The sequence below is a fragment of the Tupaia chinensis genome, unplaced genomic scaffold (assembly GCF_000334495.1).
Source record: "Tupaia chinensis unplaced genomic scaffold, TupChi_1.0 Scaffold000048_1, whole genome shotgun sequence".
Classification (NCBI taxonomy): domain Eukaryota; kingdom Metazoa; phylum Chordata; class Mammalia; order Scandentia; family Tupaiidae; genus Tupaia; species Tupaia belangeri.
In genome coordinates this window covers 7,736,609-7,759,069 of record NW_006159506.1, presented here as the reverse complement: position 1 = coordinate 7,759,069, position 22,461 = coordinate 7,736,609, and positions in this window count along the sequence as shown.

Below are 22,461 nucleotides of genomic sequence, written 5' to 3'. Positions count from 1 at the left end.
AAACCCTAAAAAAAAAAAAAAAAAAAAAAAAGGAAGGAAAAAAGAAAAGTTGTTTGGAATTTTTTTTTTGTTATGTTGCTTTATTTACTTATTTTTTTACAGTGCCTAAGGGTAGAGTTATAGACTAGTCCCATTTTATGGAGAGGAAATGAAGGTCACAGACGCTCAGAAACTTACCCAGAGTTTCTCAGTTGGCAGCTGTGAGGCCTTTTGGCTCCCGGGACTCTTGCCTTCTAGCTCTGCCATGCTGTTTTCTCCTGAGAGGGTGGTCCACTCCTTTACAGACTTAGGGAGCAGTACATGATGGTATAAAGGACCTATAAAAAGAAGGCTACAGCTGCCAACTTTATGGACATTCAAGAAAAGTGGGGCTAGGGACTGGGTCATTTGGATAAGTTTTACATGGCTGTGTGGGGACCAGAATTGGACATTAAGGAATAGTGTGATAGCAACTAACATCACAACTGAGGAAACACTGAAAGCTCTTACTCTAAGATTCAGTACAAGGTAAGGGGGCCCACTCTCACCACTACTTTTCAATGTAGAGCTAGAAGTCCTAGTAAAAACAATTAGATAAGAAAAAAAAATGAAATGCATTCAGAACAGGAAGGGAGAAGTAAAATTAGCTCTATTTGCAGGTACACAATCATATATGTAGAAAATCCTAAAGTCTCAACAACAATATCTGTTAGAACTGATAAACAAATTCAGTAAAGTTGCAGGATACAAAAGCAGTCATGTTTTTATATATAAATAACTATCTGAAAAGGAAATCAAGGAAACAGTCCCATTCACAGTAGCAATAAAAAGAACAAGATATTTAGGAACGAACTTAAAGAGATAAAAGAACTATACATTGAAATTTATGAAACATTGATGAAAGAAATTAGAGAACACACAGATAAGTGGAAAGACATTTCATGTTCACAGACTGAAAGAATTAATACTGTTAAAGTGTCCATACTACTCAAAATGATTTTTATAAAGACTTAATTGAATCCCTGTAAAAATTCCAGTGACATTATTTATAGAAATAGAAAAAAAATGCTAAAATATATATGGAACAAAATCTCTCGAGTCAATGCAATCTTGAGTTAGAATAACAAAACTGGAAACATTACAGTTCCTAATTTCAAAATATTACAGAGGTGCAGTAATTAAAAAAATAGTACTGGGGGCCAGCATGTGGTGTGATTAAGGTGACGGACACACATAGAGTTCAATGCAGTTCGAGTCCTGGACCTGGTGGCTTGAAATTCACACCACGTATATGTGTATGTGTGCCCAAAATCCTGAAAGAAGGATGGAGGAGAAGGGATTGCAGTGTGGCCACCCCCATAAGAAACGATGTCTTACTTTCCCTCTGTCCCTCTGCATTGAGTGCATGTACCTCTATGGCAAAAACTTAAAAAAAAAAAAAAAAAAAGATAGTGCTGGCATTAAGACAGATATGTAGAATAATGAAATAGAATAGAAAGCTCAGAAATAAATCCGTGTATCTGTGGTCAATTGATCTTCAACAAAGGTGCTGAAAAGACACAGTAGGAAGAACAGTCTTTTCAATAAATGACATTAGGAAAAATGAATATTCATATGCTTAAGAATGAAACTGGACTCTTATTTCATACAAATAAAAACATCAACTCAAAATCACTCAACTGGAAAAAAATATTCAAAAAAACATAGGGAAACAGCTTTTTGACATTGGTCTGGGCAATGATGTTTTTGGATATGACCCCAAAAAGCACAGGTAACAAAAGCAAAAATAGATATATTGGATTGTAATGAATGAAAAAGTTTTATACAGAGAAGGAAATAGTGTGAAAGACAACCTATAGAATAGGAAAAAAAATCTTTAAAGTCTGTACGTATAAGAGACTAATATTCAAAATACTTAAGGAGCTCATTTGACTCAAAAGCAAAAAAAAACCCAAAAAATGAAAAAACCTGATTAAAAATGGGCAAAGGATCTGAATAGACATTACTCAGAAAAGACATACAAATGGCCACAGGTATATTAAAATGTGTGCAAGGTCACTGATCATAGGGAATTATAAATAAAACACATTGAGCTATCACCTCACACCTATTAAAATGACTATTGTAAGAAAGATGAAAGACAATAAGAGCTGGCAAGATATGGAGTAAAGAGAACCCCTGTATACTGTTGATGGGAATGTAAATTGGTGCAGCCATTATAAAAAATAAATTATGAAATTTCCTCAAAAATTAGAAACAGAACCTTATAATCCAGCAACCCTACTGCTTGACATATATTTCCAAAGAAAATTAAAGCAGTATCTTGACATCAACTCTGCATTCCCATGTTCATTGCAGTATTATTTACAGTGGTCAAGCTAGAGAAATAACCCAAATATCTGTTGATATATTCATGATAGGAAAAGATGTTAATTATTCAGCTTTTAAAAGAAAGGAAATCATGCCATTTGTAACCAAATGAATATTCAAAATACTTAAGGAGCTCATTTGACTCAAAAGCAAAAAAAAAACCCAAAAAATGAAAAAACCTGATTAAAAATGGGCAAAGGATCTGAATAGACATTACTCAGAAAAGACATACAAATGGCCACAGGTATATTAAAATGTGTGCAAGGTCACTGATCATAGGGAATTATAAATAAAACACATTGAGCTATCACCTCACACCTATTAAAATGACTATTGTAAGAAAGATGAAAGACAATAAGAGCTGGCAAGATATGGAGTAAAGAGAACCCCTGTATACTGTTGATGGGAATGTAAATTGGTGCAGCCATTATAAAAAATAAATTATGAAATTTCCTCAAAAATTAGAAACAGAACCTTATAATCCAGCAACCCTACTGCTTGACATATATTTCCAAAGAAAATTAAAGCAGTATCTTGACATCAACTCTGCATTCCCATGTTCATTGCAGTATTATTTACAGTGGTCAAGCTAGAGAAATAACCCAAATATCTGTTGATATATTCATGATAGGAAAAGATGTTAATTATTCAGCTTTTAAAAGAAAGGAAATCATGCCATTTGTAACCAAATGAACCTAGAGAAAATTCTGTTAGGCAAAATTAGTCAGAGGCTGAAGGAAAATAACTGCATAATTTCATTTACATGTGGAATCTAAAAATGTCAAACTCATAGAAAGGGAGAATACAGTTGATTTTGATTACCAGGGACTGGGGGATAGGCAGATTTGATCAAGGGGTACCAAGTTTCAGTTGTGCAAGGATGCATTTAATTGATGGTATTCATGTATGCATGCTTGCAGTCAGCAAATGTTTGCTTTCTGCTAAGTTCTGTTCAAGGTGTTGAGAAAAGAGGGGTGAATAAGCTTATGTAGAGCTTCTAGTCTAGAGCCATCCACATGCAGCTACTGAGCCCTTGAAATGTGGCTAGTCTGAACAGGAGTGCACTAAGTGCAAAATACACAGCTGATTCAAAATTTTGAGCAAAAATGTAAAGTTTTTAATATTTTATATTGGTTACCTGTTGACATGACAATAATCTGAATATTTTGTGTTAATTGTATATGTGTGTGTATACACACATATATATACATGTATTATATTTATTATACATATACACACACATATACATATATTTAAGGTTTTGCCACACAGCATGTGCACTCACAGGGGAGAGAGAGAGAGAGAAAGTGAAAGAGAAAGTAAGAAATTATTCCCTAGAGAGGATTCCCACGCCACAATCCCTTTTTATTCATTCTCCTCCTGGGATTTTGGGCATGCATGCACACATACCCAGTGTGATTGTTTTTAATCCATTAGGTTTGGGACTAGAACCACAGTCAGCCATGTGGTAGTCCAGCACCTTAACCATCACGCTACCTGCTGGCCCCCTAAAACATGTATATTCTTAAAATTAATTTCACCTGTTTATTTCTGCCTTTTAAAATGTGGCTACTCTAAAATGTAAAATTACACACGTGGCTCAAATAATTTTTCTATTGAAGAGCACTCTTCTAGTGGGAGATTAAAACAATAAGTAGTAAGCAGATAAACATCTACAGTGATATCAGGTAATGACAAATAGGGTAGTCTCTCAGGAGATGGACTCTGCAGAGAGACTTTGGAGGACAACCAGAGTGATATGCCTGGGATGGGTGAACATGAGGAGGTGCCTGGAAGAAGGCTGGAGAGGTGGCAGGCCAGATCCTTGAGCAGCCTTATAAGCTATGGTGTTTCGAACCCACAGGTTTTGATGACTGATAGGACACAAGAAATGAGTAAGAAATCAGGGTGGCAGTGCCAGAAAGTTCAGAACCACTGTGGCTTGGTGGCTGTTAGGTGCTGCTGGTTCGCCTAGTTTTGGATGGAGACAAGACCTTCGCTGAGTTCTGAATTCTTGGCTCTGCCTGCTGAGTCTGTGTTGCTGTCAGAAAATTCAAATTGAGATGTTCAGTTCACAGTGGAAGATCAAGTTTTGAAAGTTAGAAACAAGATTGAGGCTGAAAACTCAGTTAAAGGTTCTCTCAGAGGAGACTCTTGAGTCCACGTGTTCCTGAGTGTAATGGGAAGTGGGAAGGGAATGATAACTGGTCAAATCTGGTGTGAGCTCTGGCTCTGCCACTTCCTCCCTCCTGTTCTTTCTCACCCCTCTCACTAAATGACCCTATGTGTAAGGTCAACTAGTGGGGTGTTCTACCTGTTCCATGCCTAGAGTACCTCTTCCTCTGAAAGCCATGAGCTACTATGTAAAATTTCTCCTGTACTGAGGCCACCATATTGTGAGGAAGCCTCCATGTGAAGAGGCTGGATGGGGGAACAGAGTTGCCTGAATAGACCACAGTCAATCAGTTCATTCCAGTTGAAACACCAGACACAGTAGAGCAGAGATAAGCTATTGCCCCCCGCCCCATCCATATGTCTGGCCATAAAATGGTAAGATGTCAGAAGAATAAATTGTTGCTTTAATCCACTAAGTTTTGTAGTAGTTTATTATTTGGCAATAAATAAACGGGAGAATATGTAAATGGGATAATAATTCACATCTTGCTTGATTGTTGAGAGGGTAATATGAAATACTAAGCACAATTTCTGGCACTAGTAGGCACTAAATAAATGTTCATTTTCTTACCTTTGTCTGGTTGATACTACAAAGTAAAAATCTGTGTCTTGTTTAGTTCAGCCTTGTGGAGTGACATAAAATAAATTGAAGTCCTGTTTTATAGCTATCCTATTAAATGTATAAAAACGACTATCAGGAGACAATAGACTATCTTCCCTCTCCTCGATTGCACATTCTTCCTGCCCTCAGTTACATTGGTTTCAAGCCACATTCTCCTGGTCACTCTTCTCAGGATCTGCTCTACTTTAAAATTCCCCTTGGACGTGTTGCCCTGAAAGGGTCACCATAGCATTGGTAAGCCCAGCTCTGGACATGATGAGCTTAGCTCCTTTCTTTGCCTGAACACACCACACCTCTGAGAGTGTTGGGGGATTGGACTGACACTGCAGGGTTCCAGGTCTATTATTCAGTGCGTTTACTATCATTCTCAGTTTCCTGATACCATAGAGATGATCAATTATACTCTCTTTATTTCTTACCCAAATCATTTATCAAAATGTTGGACACAATGAGGATAGAGCCAATAGAGATCTCAGTATATGTTGACATTTGTTCACTAATAGGTCCTGCTGGGTATGTTTGTTCAACCAGTTATGTGTGAATCACCCAACACTTCTGTCTTTCAGCCCACATTTTTTTCCATCTGTTTATGGGAATATTCAATTGAGCTCTTTAGCATATACTTTCTACTTCTGTTCTGTTGCAAGAGCTGGTGTTGTTTGTGTTAGGTGGCACAGAACAGGGACTGTGTCCTGTTTTTCTCCTGTCGGTTCCTATGCTGAACTGTGCGAAGTCCTCAGTGAGATTCTGGATGAGCTCTTTCAGCCATACCGCCCAGTCAATATGCCTCTCTCCTTATTCCTATCCTAATTTCTAAGCATAGTGGGGAAGAGAACTCAATTTTATTTACATTGTTGTTTGAAGTAAATCAATTATAGTTAACCTAATTTGAATCCTTATAGAAACTTGTACAAGGTGGGGACTAGCAATTGGCGTAATGGTTATGTCACTGGATTTCCATGCAGTCGACCATGATTCCAGTCCTGGACCCGGTGGCTTAAACTCATGCCAGGTGCATGTGCATGCATGCCCAAGATCTCGAGAGGAGAATGGAGGGAGAAGGGATTGTGGCATGTCCATGCCCCCTCGGGGGTGATTTCTCACTTTCTGTCTCTGTCTCTCTCTCTCTTTCTGACAAGCACACATGCCCTATAACAAAAACCTCTCAAAAAAAATTGTTTGTTGTGATCAACGCCTCATTCATTGAGGCAGAGTTAATTAATACTTATGACTCTGAGGCAAAACATTTGAATCCCTGCTATTGCATTCATTAACTAGGGTGGATTATTTAACCTCTCTGTGCCTCAGTTTTATCATCAGTAACATGGGAATTCTGAGGGGTTTGTTGGAAGGAATAAATTAACATAGGTTACGATACATAGAATGCGTACTGCTAGCGACCACTATTATTATTTATTTTAAATACTCAGCTAACATTTCCTTGGGGACTATAAGTGTTCAAATCCTGAAATTGTTCATGCTTAAACTGAAATAGCTTCTGTGGAGCTTTAAGAAATCCCGCAGAGGGTCAGCCACAGCGGCACAGTGGTAACACAACATTCTGTGTTGCTGAATCCACACAGGAAGGTACTGGGTTCGTGTCTCAAGATCTCCTTGGGCACGCTGGGAATGTATGGGTCCATGACCTGGTTGGTTGAGGCTGGTGATAGCTCATGATGTGAAGAGCCTGGATAATATTCTCCCAAGGTTACGAATCAATACCAAATAAAACTGTAAAGAAATCATTTTAAAAAGAGAATTTAGAATCTTTTTAGAATATCTCTTAAACCTTCAAATAGGAAAGTCAAAGTCGCTGAAAGTCACAGAAAAAGTAACACTCTCTGATTTGGAGATCTGCATTATTCATGCCAGTAATTCTCAAATTTCAAAAAATCATCTGGGGTACAGTTTCAATAGACGGAAAATTTCTCTCCTCCTCCCCTCTCCCAACAAACTTTAGAGATGTAGATTCAGGAGTCTTAGATGCGGGTTCAAAAGCTAGAATTTCTAATGAGTATTGGAGGTTAGTTTTGGCCTTCTTCACGGTCACCCTCCTCCCCTCCACTCCTTCTCTGTTTCTTTCTCCCCCCTTCCCTTCTATGTAGCTATCTAACCATCCATCTGCAGGGCCTGTCACTTAAATTCCTTCCTACATTTATAGAATCCAGTAGTCCAAAAGGAAAGATATTTGCTTACCCTAAATTCTGGCAGCAAAGAGATGCCTATGAGACTTAAAACCATCCTGGATGTTCCCACGAGAGACTTGGAATCCAGAGTAAGGGAGTAAGGTTGCAGGAGCAGTTTAAGTTTCTAGTTCTGCTGGCAGGGCTGAAAGTAATGAAGGTGCTCAATTAGCCAATTCCTGAAGCACGATCTTCCCAAGCTTCCATCAGTCACAACCAATTTTCAAACCTAGTTCTACAGACTTGCTTCTCCCCAGCTTCACGAGTTACTTCATGGTTATCTGAGGAAGTCTTTTTTCCTTGGGTTACCAGTGTTGGTTCCTGTTGTTTCCAACCAAGAATCCTGAGTACTTCGTCTGGCCCACAAGTAAAATGAAGTATCATGTTATGACATTCTGAGGATTATGGATCTCAGTTATTTTGCAAATAATCCCCCAAGGTTATGAATTAACACCAGTGTTCTCACTGTAGTAATACTATCTAGTGTCTACCTGAGGTCTTTCTCTACTATATTACTAAATATGAGAGATAGCATCCTTCCTATATAACCTCTTCAAATCAGATCTTAAGATTTTTACTTTAAAACCAAAGTCTGTGACACCCCAGTTATATTTTCGATTATTTTAGAATAGATGTTTTTCAGTAATGCACCAATAGAATAAACAGATAAATTTAGATCAATACAGTGGGTTTAAGAGCATTTTCCTAAAAACAAAACAAAACAAAACAAAACAAAACAAAAAAAACCCCCACAAAGCTAAAAGTAAAACAAACATTCACATACCCACCTTGCATTATTATAATTCTGTATGCCACCTTGCAACCTAAAACATAGAGCACTAACAGTACTTTTAAAGGCACTGTAAGCTTGTTCCTAGTAAAGCTCCCCTCTCTCTTCACAAGAACTCACCACTGTCATCAATTTTGTTTTAATCAATTTATGATTTCCCTTATATAGCTGACCCTTGAACAACATGGGGGGTTAGGGTTCTGAACCTCCTGTGTAATAGAAAATATGTTTTGTCTCCTAAACACCTAACTGCTAATAACCTACTGTTGACCAGAACCCTTACTGAGGACATAAACAGTTGATTAAGATATATTTTGTATCTTAAGTGTATTACATACTGCATTTTCTTTTCTTTTTTTAAAAATTATTTTATTTAACTTTATTTATTTAATTTGACAAGAAAGGGACAGAGTGTGGGAGTGGGGGAGAGAGGGAGAGAGAGAGAAAGTAAGTGAGAAAGCAAGCCACCAGTTCTGGGACTCAAACCACAGTTGGCCATGTGGAAGTCCAGCACCCTTAACCACTACACCACCTGCCGGCCCCAGCATTTTTCCTTCTATTCATGATAGAGTGTGTGTCTGAGAGAGAAAAAGAAGAAGGGGGGCCCCCTCCACAGGGTATGGTCACACTACAGTCTCCTTTCTCCAGTCCTTCAGCCCATCAGATCTTGGGCACGTGCATGCATGCCCAGTGGGTTTCCAGTGGGATTTGAACCACAATTACCATGTGGGATTTGATTTCTCTTGAGTAGCACATTACTGCTATGCCATAGAGCTAGTCCTATAAAATGTATTTTTACAATCAAGTAAGCTAGAGAAAATAAAATGTTACTAGGAAAATCATAAAGAAGAGAAAATACATTTACAGTATTATATTGTCCAATATACTTATTGAAAAAAGATCTATCCATGTTTGAACTCATGTCATTCAAAGGTCACTGTAGTTTTATTATATACGTATGTATCTTCAAATAACAAATTGTCTGGTTTTGATTTTTTTTATGCTGTATGTATTCTTTAGTCCTTTGCTTCTTTAATTCCATGTTTCAGACTTCTGAGATTAATCTATACTAGTATGTGTAGTAGTGGTTCATTGTTTTCTTGGCTATATAGTATTTCATGGGGTAAATATACCATGTATATAAACCATTGTATTGAGGTTTGATGGATATGTAAAAAGTTGCACATATTTAATGCATACAGCTTGATGAGTCTGAGGGTATGTATACACTCAGGAAGCTATCACCATCATCAAGACCATAGATATCCATTACCTCCTAAAGTTTCTTCTATCCTCTTTATTGTTATTATAATTCTGTATGCCACAACATATCTATCCACTTTATGGATAAATCGAAGGACATTTATTGTCAATGGACTTTATTTTTACATTCTGCTATTATAATACTGTTCTTCTGGGTGTACATTTTGGAACACATAAAAAAATGTTTCTCTATGGTATATTCCTGAGAATGGAATTCTTGGGTCATAGAGTATGACATGCCTAACTTCCTTAGGTAGTGTCATGTTACCAAAGTGATTATAACAACTTACATCTCCACCAGAGAGTTTACAAATGTTAACTATAAGTTATTTGAGCACTGCTACGTTAGGTATTCGATATTTTTGTTGCTCTATAAATTGTAATTTTCAATTTTGTGTTATTAAGCTTTACTTTCTGGTGTATATGCAGCTCACTTTTGTACACTGATTTTACATCCAGAAACCTTACTCAATTCAGATTCATTTGGATTGGGGGGAGGGTGTAGACAATCTCATTAGCTGGACATAATAGTTTTTTTCCTCTTGTTTGTTTGTTTTTTAACTTTATAGTTCTTATGCCTTCTATTTCTTTTTCTTGTCTTATTGCATAATGTAGGTGATCTAGCCTGTCCATTGCTAATAGCAGAAAATATCTAAAACGAAGTGTTTTTTAGGAATAGAGGTTTATTCATCTCACGGTTTGGAGGTCCATGGTACAAGGGTCACATATAGCCAGCTTCTGTTATAGGTTAGCATGGTGAAAGGCAAAAGCAAGAATGTCTGTTTCATGTGTCTCTGTCTCATTTTTTCGCCTTATAAATACTCCAGGACTCAATCATGGGGCCCCACCTGATCCTGTTCATTTCCCAGGGCCCTTCCTTCCTTCCTTCCTTTTTACCTTCTTTCTTTCTTTTTCTTTTTTTCTCTATTTCTTTCTTTTTTAATTTGCTATAGAGTGTGTGTGCTCACTGGAGAGAGAAGAGAGGGAAAATGAAAAATCACTCCTCTGGGGGTTGGTCATTTTCAAGGTGCCAAGTCTAGGACTTGGACCAAGAAGTTGGCCATGTGGGATCCAGTTGCTTTAACCACCATGCCACAGATTGACCCAAGGCTCCATATTTTAACATCATAATTAGTTTAATGCCTTGACAATACAATCAAGTTCCATTACATGACATTTGGGTGGACAAGTTCAAACCATAGTTATAGGACCTTCAGTAAAACATTCACTAGAAATGATAATGACAAACATCTTCGTCTTATTTGATTTAAAGGAAATTGCTTTTGCTATTTTGATATTTAGTATGCTCTATCTTATAGACTTTTACAAATCATTTAAAAATAAGGTTAAGGCAATTTTCAATTTCTAAATTGCTGAATGTGTTTTTAAAATTCATAAACAATTGTCGCTAATTGATTTCTAAAGTTGTACCCACTTTAGAGGATTTAAAAGATTTTCTGGATTCTTCTCCTTTTTCTCTTCGAAGCTTCAAATATTAGTTTCATAATTAGTCATTAAACTATTATTCACACTCAGGCATGCACATATTTATTCATTCACCCATCAAAACTTCATTGAATGCCTATAAACTGTGAGATACTGAGAGGACACAAAATCTTTGAGTAAGATAAGAAGTGTATTGGGACCAGCAGATGGTGTAACGGTCATGTTGCTGGACTCCCACGTAGTCAACTGCGGTTTGAGTCCCAGACCTGGCAGCTTAAACTCTCACTGGTCGTGTGTGCATGCATGCTCAAAATCCTAGGAGAATGGAAGAGAAGGAATTACAACATGGACATCCTCCTGAGGAGTGAGTTTTTGCTTTCTGTCCTCTGTCTCTCTCTGTCTCTCTCTCTCTCCTGGTGAGCGAACATGTCCTATGGCAAATATCTCTCTCACACACAAAAAAAAATTTCTCTCTCTCTCTCCCTCTCATTCAAAAAACAAGAAAAAAAGGATAAGTGTACCAACAATTAATAGAGATTTTCCATAGACCTTACATGATTTCTTTATGATTTATATCATTATTTGGAGGTAAGGAGCCAGAGTAAATGAAACAAGCTAAATAAACTATAATGGAACATATTCTCAAGATCATAGAAGGTAGAATTACTGTCCTGTGGGAAGGTCTCTAGCAAACACCAAGAAATAATAAAACCAGGGAGCCAAGAGGAACTTATTTTTAGAATCAACAGTGTTTAGAGCTAGAAGACACCTCGGGGCTGTTTGGTTGAAACACTCATGTGAGATTCTTTTCTTTTTTTAAAATGTACTTATTTATTATTTCTGAGAAAGAATCCCCAACATGTTCTTGACACTGTGATCCATCCTGAACCATAGCTAACCCTAGAACATGGACATACGTGTGCCAGGAATACCAGGGAGGTTTCCAGACTTCAACCAGGAACCTTCCCAAGTGGAATTGCCTTGCAGAGAACTGAGGTTTATTGCTGCACCGCCGTGGAGCCCTGAAACTGCTTTGGAGAGCAGTTCTTTGTGATACTAAGACATTATATAATTTCTTTAGGGGTCAGCAGGTGGGATGGTGGTTAAGGCACTCAACTCCCATATGACCGAAGAAGGTTTGAGTCCCTGACCTGGCGGTTTCAAAATCATGCAAAGTGTGTGTGCACACATGCCCAAAATTTTGAGAGAAAAGTGGAGGAGAAAGGATTGCAGAGTGGCTATCTGTCTTGGGAAGAGTGATTTTTCACTTTTCCTTTCTCTGTCTCTATATCTCTCTTCAGCAAGTGTACACTCCCTATGGTGAAACCATAACATACATAAATAAATAAATAAATAAAGGAAAAGGTTTCCATAGTCAGAGGAAAGAAGACACTGTGTGGTACTAATTTCCAAAATAATTCTTTAAGGTGAGTGAAATAATGAATTTCTGTTTGTGGTTGTGTTTACCATGGCTTGTAAACTACAAATGTCAAATAAGCATACTGTCAAAATCTACTTAACTGTAGGGTCTCGGCTGAATCACCCAACATCTCCAATCCTCGGTTTCTTCAATGCACTGAATTTCACCTTCCAGTCAGAAACTGTCATAATATAGTACTACTTGCCCGACTTCCACCTCCCAGGGAACGTAAGCATGTAGGACCTTGGTGAACGATGACCTGCTCTACACATGGAGGCCTCATTGCCAGACTGAGTGTGGTTTTGGCAGAGAGCAAAAGAATGTTGTCCGAAGTAACAAAATCCAACTCAAATGTCACCTGCCTTTTCATTCTTAAATGTTCCAAATGATCTAACTAGAATTTTTAGATACAGGTACTCTAGAGGCTGTTACAACTCCCAGAGCAAATTCCTGAATGCCGTTTTATTCCTCACTGTGCTTCATCAAAGATGGCTAGCCCTGGCCCACCAGGAACACATATGTAATTACCAACTTGGAAACATTATTTTCATTCATCACTCCATTAATCACTCGTCCCTTAACTCATAAGCTTTTCGTATCAATGAGAACTGAGAAAGTGCCAATTAAGAAGACCAATACTTAAGACAGAGAATCCCCCCAGAAACTCGAGTTCTTGAGATCTTGGTTCCTACTTGGATCTCTGATGCCTCCTTCTATAGAGTTCTCTGCCTTAACCTATTTCAGCTTCTGACTGCACAAGGATAAGGGTATAACTTCAACTGAGGGGAGACAATTAATTACTAATAGGAACCAATCTAAAAGGGGCTCCAAAAGGAGCATCCCAACTTTTTGAGAGTCATAAATAATGTAGGTAATTTTCCCATGTTTTATGCAAGTACAATTTTTGGTGGTAAACAGCAAGATGATAAATGTGTATGTGTGTATATTTCCCATCCAAAACTGTATGCAATTAGCATTTGGAAGATTGTAATTATAGCCTGCTTGGGCTTTTTTGTTAGGTGCTAAAATTGATTTCTCGGCTGAATTATTTTGCAATAGATTTAAACCACTAATTGTACACCTAAACGAAATTGAGTGTGAACAAATCGAGTAACTTTTATTTTACCTTGGATAATAATTTATCGATGCAAATAAAACTCCTTAATTAAATCTGGCATCGCCAAGCCTATGGAGGCTCCACATAAAGGCATTCTGTCACCCCGCTTTAGTGATTATTTTAATTTTAGAATAATGTTCTGCTATTCTTAGAGAGACTTGTGTATCTGTTAAGGCCTGCAGGGCTCAGCACCTCTTTGAGTTCCAGATGGATGTAAGATAGGTCTTTTTGGAAAAAGGGTGGCTCATTTATAAGTTAAAATTAAATACATCCAAAATTGACACTTGCATTAGAGTTCCTGAAAATAGCTTCTTCATTCAGAAACTTACAAAGCCCTTTCAAAAGAGACGAAATGGGTGAAAATGAAACATTTTTATCCTGATCAATATATCTTAGATACTTGATCAAAGAGAACTCATTCATATAAATGTATTTGTTTCTTAGGGTCACCATAGAAATGTGTTGTCTTTCAGTTCAGGAGGCCAGAAGTCCTAAATGAAAGTGTGAGCAGAGCCAGGCTCCCTCTGAAACCTGTAAAAGACCACCTCCTCCCCTTTTTTTTGGCTATAGGGCGTGTGAGCTCGCCAGACAGAGAGAAAGAGAGAGAGACAGAAATCAAGAAATCACCCCCCAAGGGGGATGGCCACACCACAATCCCTTCTCCTCCATTCTCCTCTCGGGATCATGGGCATGCATGCACATGCTCCTGGCGTGAGTTTTAAGCCACTAGGTCCGGGACTCAAACCGCGGTCGACTACATGGGAGTCCAGCGACATAGCCATTACGCTAACTGCAGGTCCCCACCATTCCTTACCTCTACTAGTTCCTGGTGGTTTGTTGGCAGTATTGGGCATTCTTATGTAAGGATGCTTATTCAGTCCCTGCCTTCATTACCATATGGCATTCTCCCTGTGCATGTCTCTGTTTTTTGCATGGCCATCTTCTTAAAACACATCACATTGGCTTAGGTTCCACTCTACTCCAGTTGGACCTCATTTTAGTTTAAATATATACCGAGGATAACCCTATATTCAAATAAAGTCAAATTTTAAAGTACTGGGGGTTATGACGTCCACATCTCTTTTTTGGAGAGGGAGGGGACAGAAGCCATCCCTAATAATAAAAAAAATAAATATTATAGCATAAATATATACATCTACTCAGGAGAGTAAAACCAAATTGAATGAGAAATCCATTGCAAATAAGGATTGCTTTATATATTGTCAACCTCCTTTAATTTTCTATTTTTAGATTGTTCTTTTTTATTATTTTTTAAAATTTGTTTTTATACATTCAATCACATTATTTAGCTTACAAAGTGAACATTTCAATATGAGAACGTTTCTTCCCAGTCCAGTTGATCAAAATACGAACGCAATCCAATAATTTAAAAAGTACTAACTACATCTAGGTACGTAGAAGTATAACATAAAATGATGGCAACTTCTGCCCATTTCCACTGAGATTAGGACAAGAAGAAAGAAGATTGAGCAGCAGTGGGAAGCATTAGGGCAAAATTTACATGCATCAAGGTGATTTGGCACTGTAGTATCTTAACAGGGAATTCTGTACTGGTCTGCTCTGGGATATTTTAGCAAAGCAGAGGAATCCTGTCTTCTAAAGATGGCTGAGTGAGGACATTTCTATAAGAAAGAGGTTAGGGGCCAGCAGATGGTGGAGTGGTTACATCACTGGACTCCCACATGGTTGACCACAGTTCAAGTCTTGGACCCAGTGGCTTGAAGATCATGCCGGGCACAGGTGTGTATGTGCCCAGGATCCTGGGAGGAGAATGGAGGAGAAGAGGTTGCGGCATGGCCATCCTCCATGGGGGGGTGATTTCTCACTTTCCCTCTCACTGTCTCTGTCTCTACCACTCTCTAGCAAATGCATGTTCCCTAAGGCAAAAACCTCTCAAAAAAGAAAAGGAAAAAAAGAGCATGGATTACCTTGATTTTTCAAACTATTTCATGGGACCCTTCAAGTTTCTGTACACACACTTGTGTGTTGTTCCTGAAAGTGTAGCCAATAGCAGACGTCATGGATGCATGTAAATTCTACCCTCAGTAAATGCAAAGAATTCATTCTGTCCTTTGTTTCTACAGTTACCACAAATGCGTAGGTTTATCAGGCGATGTATTCACTCCAGAGTCTTTTCGCTCTTGAGCCTGTGGCTTGTAATGAGGCTATATTATACTAAAGATGCCTGAGAATGTTTTGGTGGCCCAAATAGGGTCCTTCTGGATGAGCATAGCAATTTTTTCTTATAGTCATGCGTGTGTGTGTGTGTGTGTGTATGTGTGTGTGTGTACATACACCCAGAAGATGCAAGCACATTTTCTCCGAGCAGAGGAGGAGGAGAGATGCCTCCCTCTGCCCTTCTAAGCTTTTACATGCTATATCTCACATTCTCAGTTCTAGAAACTGATGCTGAATGATCTGAACTTGGTAGGTATGAAATTAGAAGACAGCCTCCCCCCACCTGTATACCCATATCCACATTCCCCTTTTGAATCATTATCTGGTTTTGGAAGGGATCTTGCTTTTGTGGGAATTGTGTATCTCTTAAGGCCTACAGAGCTAGTGAGATGTTTCAGTTCAGCACCTCTTTGAGTTACATAAATATGTGTGTGTATAAATATATGTATATATTTATATACATTTTTATATATACATATATATGTGTATGTGTGTATATATGTATGTGTGTATATTTGTCTTTATATAAATTTATATATATAAATATGTTTGCATGTGTGTATATGTATGCATGTATGTATATATGTCTCTGTGTATATATGTATATATGTATGTGTGTATATATGTATATATTTATATAAATTTATATATACATATATTTGTATATGTGTATATATATGCAGGTGTGTATATATGTCTGTGTGTATATATGCATATATGTATGTGTGTATATATGTATATATTCATATAAATTTATATATACATATATTTATATGTGTGTATATATGTATACATGTGTGTATATGTACATGTGTGTATATATGTATCTATAAGGTATGTATATATGTGTATGTGTGTATGTGTGTATATGTATGTGTGTATGTGTGTGTGTATATATATATATGTGTGTGTGTGTGTGTATATATATATATATGTCTTGGAGGACAGGACCTCAACCTCACAGTATACTGCCCCTCAGTTACTTAGTGGGACCTTTAGGAGGCCAGTCGTGCATTCTGTCAGACAGCTTCCTGTAAGTCCTACCTGGGGTACGTGGCAGAACAGTGGGTCCTGTGGTCACTCACTCGCTGTTACACCAGAGCTGCTGTGCTCATTGCTGTAGAACGGGTTTCATGGAGGCATTATCACAGGATCCTGTGTCAGTGAGGTACCTTGTGCGTCCGTACAGAGTGGTGCTCTCAGAGGCACTGCAGTAGGGGAGGGAAGGCAGACTCACATTGAGAACAGAGGTCAGTCCTGGGAAAGATAAATACCTGCCTTCTCTAGGTGGAAGTGTGTCCGCTTGAGAAATGGTACCAGATAAAGGATTCGGCACCGGTGTTGCGGCTGATGAGTAAGACATGCGGTAGGAGTGAGGGCTAAGCCAGTCTGCCTGGGTGAAAGGGAGACCATGCTGATGAGCCCTTGCATCGCCACCCTCCCTGCCATGATGGCCACTCCATTCAAGGGTCCATTGCGTGAACAGTAGGGTGGCTAAGGACTGAGACTAACCGATACCCACCAGCCAATTTCTCCTGACTACCTGTTTAATAGGTAAAATTAGCCAGGTGTGGTTAATTCTGTGTTGAATTCTCTCTCCAGGGATTGATGTAAAGCACAAATACGTATTCATTTTGTGGCCACTTCCAAAGGTCCATTTACATGCTTCTTCTAAGACCTCTTTGTCTCTAATCTTCCAAACTTACCAGTCAAGCTATTTGCCACTACCCAGGAACCCTTGTGTATTCATATCTCATACTGCTTTGTCCACCACACAAAGTGGGCAGATGAGCCCATGAGCTCACATATAGCTCACAACTATGCCCCCAGAAGGATTTCTCCTCACCACTATCCTTCAGGGAAACCTCTAAGTGAAGCTGCAGTGTTGACAGTAGTCCGTCAGCTATCGCTATTTGACCCAACGCATCCATGAGCCAGGAACACACCGTGAAGTTCCTCCTTCATTAGTGAATCATAAAGGTCTCCCCCAATCCTAATAATTATAGATGTAAGCTGAGAGAAGTTTCAGGATAGCAGAGATAGGTGGCACAAAGACCCAGGCCACCCTGTGCACTCTGAACTCACTTGGATCTGATCTTAGATGTACCATTTCCATCATGGCCAACTTGGTGAGTCTGACAATGTCCGACTCCTGATGGGTAGTCTAGTCATAGAATCATTTGATATCCCATGCTCAGATGCTTGATTTCTGCTGACCCATTATCACATCAAGAGCTGGGTTTTGAATGGTGAGTAATCATACATTAAATAATCTCTCGAGTAGAGCGGACAGGGCCTTGCTTTACAGTTCTATGCATCCTGCACTATGAATCTCATAGTGGGGCTTGTCAAAGACTCCCCATTGCACTATTGAATCTGCTGAAGTTCATGGCCTCAATAGCAGCATAGGGGGTACTGGGGTCTAGGATTTCTGCAGGGCTTTTTTATGCTCTGGGTCTCACTCAAAATTGACAGACTTCTAGACACCCAAGAAATGGATCAGAGAAACAAGGGGGTACCGGGGTCTAGGATTTCTGTATGGCTTTTTTTATGCTCTGGGTCTCACTCAAAATTGACAGACTTCTAGACACCCAAGAAATGGATCAGAGAAACAATATCAAGTACAATATAGGTTGCATCCAAAAATCCCACACAATATACTTCTATATAGGTTGTTTGTTTGTTTGTTTTCCCTTAGTGGGCCACCCCAAACCATAGGGGTTCTAAAATCTTCAATGTGACAGGACTTTGATAACTTAAAGCATTTAGGTTCCAACCTCTGGTGGACATGTTCTACTCTAGCATTCAGATTTGTGGCCATTTTCTGTTCATCATGTCCAATTAGAAAAAGGCCTGTAACATAACAGACCAGCATGGTATTCTGGGGACTATTAGGATAACAGAAAGAAAGAAAGTGAATGTAGCCCCTAGGAAAGGCAGTGACATGTCCTTAGATCTTTTCCATGTAAAACAGCTGTTTTTGATCATCTTTCCTGAGAAGATTTGAAAACGGATAGCCACAGCCCAAGTACCAAAGACTGTGTTGATCTCATCTGGTAAAGACGCCACATCCAATTTGGAAATTACAATTTGGAATAATACTTGGATATATTTGGGGTAGCCTACCATCCTTCGTGAAAATACATTGTGTATTTAGATAAAATGAATATAGGTCAATTGACTGGGCATACAATGGGAACTTCTCCACCATGTGTTAAGTGACTGAGAATGTCAGTGATCTCAGCCATCCTACCTTGGATGTAAGGTTGCATTGTTTGCTTATCTTAGCTGGGGAAGGGTGCTTGGACTTTCTATTTGTTTCTTCCTGCTTTCTTGGTTCTTCCTCTCCTGGTCAGGACACAAGGGGAGGGTTCTGTTCTCAGAGCTGCTAAGTCAATCTACTCTAATTCTGCATCCTAGGAATGGAGAAATAACCATGGCGGTGGGTCTTCAGATCCCCAGAACCAGTGTTGAGTCTTTCTTACTGAGGACTCCATTTATTGCTTAGACTCTAGGATCCCCCATTCTAGCCAGAAGTCTTCAGGCATTTCGGGTTTTACTGGTCACAGTGTCAGTCTGTACACCATGGATGGCATGTGCGTTTCCATTTTCCCAGTGTAAAGTGACACAGGTCCCTTTGGAGGAGGTTTGTGGCATTGAAGGGTCTTTTCTCAAGGGGACCCAGTCTCCCCTTCAATCACTGGGCTTGGATCTGAAAACTGGTTCAGACCAATTTTCTTTTTGGCAGCTAACATCAGATTTCTGCTTGCTCACTCTTAATATATTTTTCTGATTATACAAGCCAGAAAGAAGTCCTCATTGACTGCCCACCTATCTTTCCTCTAGAAAGACCATGGCCTGTTTCCTCTACTACAGATCCTGGGGTGAAGGACATTGGTTGCCACTCTGGCTTTGTTGTCATGGTGGAAATCATACTCATGGTGTCTCTGATGAGTGAGTGCTGCTACTGGCCTCTCCTCATCCAAAACATTTTCGATTTCATTAATATTAGGGAACTCAGTATTTCCTACTATGAACCAGGAACCATAGATAATACTAGATTTCCCTCAATGCTGGTGAATACTCACTGGCGAGTTTTAGCTCTCCTTATAAAGGGCATGTCCTCTGGATCTCTTGGGGAATAGGGTCAAAGTCTCTGATATTGCATAATAACTCCTACCGGGACCTTCTGGCCTCTTCTTCAATACTATGTAAGAGCCAATGTGGCACCTTTCCCTCACTTACCGTAGGCTGTCAATGTGTCCATGCTATAGGGAACCTCTCACCAGCATGTTAGGACAGGCACAATTGTTCTTCTGGGAGCATTAAGTTATAAAGTAATGGCAATATGGGGCTGGCAGGTGGTGTGGTGGTTAAGGGCGTTGGACTCACACATGGCTGACTGCAGTTCGAATCCTGGACCTGGCAGCTTGCTTTCTCACTTTCTCTCTTACTGGGGTCCAGCCTTGGCGGGGATGGGTTGACTCATCAGAGGCGGCTCAGGTGAAAAAAATCTCTCTCTCTTTTTCTGTCCCTCTCTGGTCAAATTAAAATAAATAAATAAATGAAAGAAAGAAAGAAAGTTAAATAAAATAATGCTTAAAAATTTAATTTAAAATAATTGCGATACACCTTTGCTTAGTCCCATGCATCACTCTTGCTGGCTCAACAATCTCAATATTCGCTCTTATATTTGTTCTTTTTTTTTTGAGAGACAGAAAATGAGAAATCACCTCCCAGAGGAGATGGTCACACCACAATCCCTTCTCCTCCGTTCTCCTCTCAGGATTTTGTGCATACATGCACACACACCTGGCATGAGTTTCAAGCTTCCAGGTCTGGTACTTGAACCATGAATGACCATGTGGGAGTCCAGCATCATAACCACTACATTATCTGCTGGTCCCTGTATTTGTCTTTTTGCTGGTATATATTAAACCCTCAACTCTTTCGGTCAATAAATTTTTCTGGAGTGTGGATGGCACTTTCCTATGTGGGGCTCTGCTGAGAGCTGACCCTAGTTAGAGGCCTAGAGGTGATGAAGGGAAGGAAAGATAAATTTGGGAAAGATAAGAATCATGCGTGGCCTTCCATCTCTGCAGGAGCAGGGACGATGCCTAACTCTAATTGGAGTGTTTAGTGTCTAGGATATCTATGTAGTTATATAGATTTCTACCATTGTGTCCTCTGCAGTGATGAGCAGAAGGAAGTGACATTTAAATCTGTTTTGGTAGGAAGAGTCCATTTGTCTTGTTGGCAGCAGTAGCTCAGAATGGAGTTACTATACTCTGAATATGTAGTAAGTTTACCAAGATCATTTATGTAAAACCATGAGGAATGAGGAGATCTGATAGTCAAAATGAGGGGGTCATGATTCAGGTAGCTACTGGTCAAGGTGGGAAAGTTAGTCAGTGTAACCAGGGCTGTGAAAAAGAGTGGAGAAAAGGTGACTACAAGGTTACATGACTATGCAAAACGCTATGCAAAAAGGAGCGTCCTCAGCAGTATAATGAAATGCTCAAATGTGCAAGTGCAAACACAACCATGTTATTGAAGATTAAAGAGAAATAGAAGATTAGATTTCTGCTTCTGGCTATCATGGTCTAATTTGTATCAGAGACTCAGATAAGCCCTCCTACTGAAAATAACTAGATGAGTTGAATAAGATACAAAAACAAAAGCCCTTGGAGGCATAGAGAGATACCAAAGCAGTCAGACGTGAGGGGTCAACATCCCATAGAGAAGGGGAAAATGTGGATGTGAACCAGACATTCTTCTATGCTTTTTCTTGTAAGTCTTTTAATGGCTCTTAAAAGGGTGCCAGCAGGTGGCATGGTAGTTAAGACACTGGACTCCCACATGACTGGCCATGGTTCTAGTCCTGGACTTGGCAGCTTACTTTCTCACTTTTGTCTCTCTCTAGTGAGCATGTGTGCCCTGTAGCAAGTTTAAAAAATAATAATAAATAAAAGTAAATAATTCTTTCTTTAAAAAAAAAAAGGAATGGAAGAGGGGAACCAGAGGATGGTGCAATGGTTATGTTACTGGACTCCCAAGTAGTTGACCACAGTTTGAGTCCTGGACGCAGTGGCTAAAAACTCACAGCAGGTGCATGTGCGTGCGTGCCCAAAATTCCAAGAGGAGAATGGAGGAAAAATTATTGCAGTGTGGCCATCCCCTCGGGACATGATTTCTCACTTTCTGTCTGTCTCTCCAGCCAGCACAAGCACCTTGTGACAAAAATCTCTTAAAACAAACAAAAAGCAAAAAAAGTGCCAGGCCAAAAGGTGCAAAACTAAGCAAAGAACCTCAACAAAGAAGCAGAAAAGTTGAATAAAGTTATGCAGAATGTCCCAGGACTGTGGGGAAGAAACTGAGTTTCAAGGTTATCAAAGCAATGAAAACTGAAGGACCCAAGGTCCTGGAACAGAGGGGAGTAGAGAGGTGAGCCTGGTATACTCTATTCGTTTTGCCCCCCAAGTACTGACCATTTTATTTTCAGCAGTAAAGTTGAGAAGTACAAGCCATATTGGTGACTGTGAGTCTGGGAAACTGAACAGAGATTTCTAGAGTCTCACTGTGCTGGGAAAACAAGGCTTTAGATTTGGGGCATATTAAAGATCAGGGACCTTGGAAGAAACCCAGCCTGTTGGGTGGAATGGCAGAGGTGAACATGAACTAGACATAGAACAACTACTGAGGCCAAAAACCCTGCTCCCTATCATTTCCACCACAGATTAGAACTCTGCCCCAATTTTGTTTGCCAAAAGTCAAAGAAATCCTTTCCGGGGGAAGAAATATCATTCAGAACCTTTATAATTTTTCTTTTTTCTTTTTTTTTTTTTTGGGGGGTTTTTTTTTTTTTTTTTTTCTTTAGGGCACATGGCTCCCCAAAAA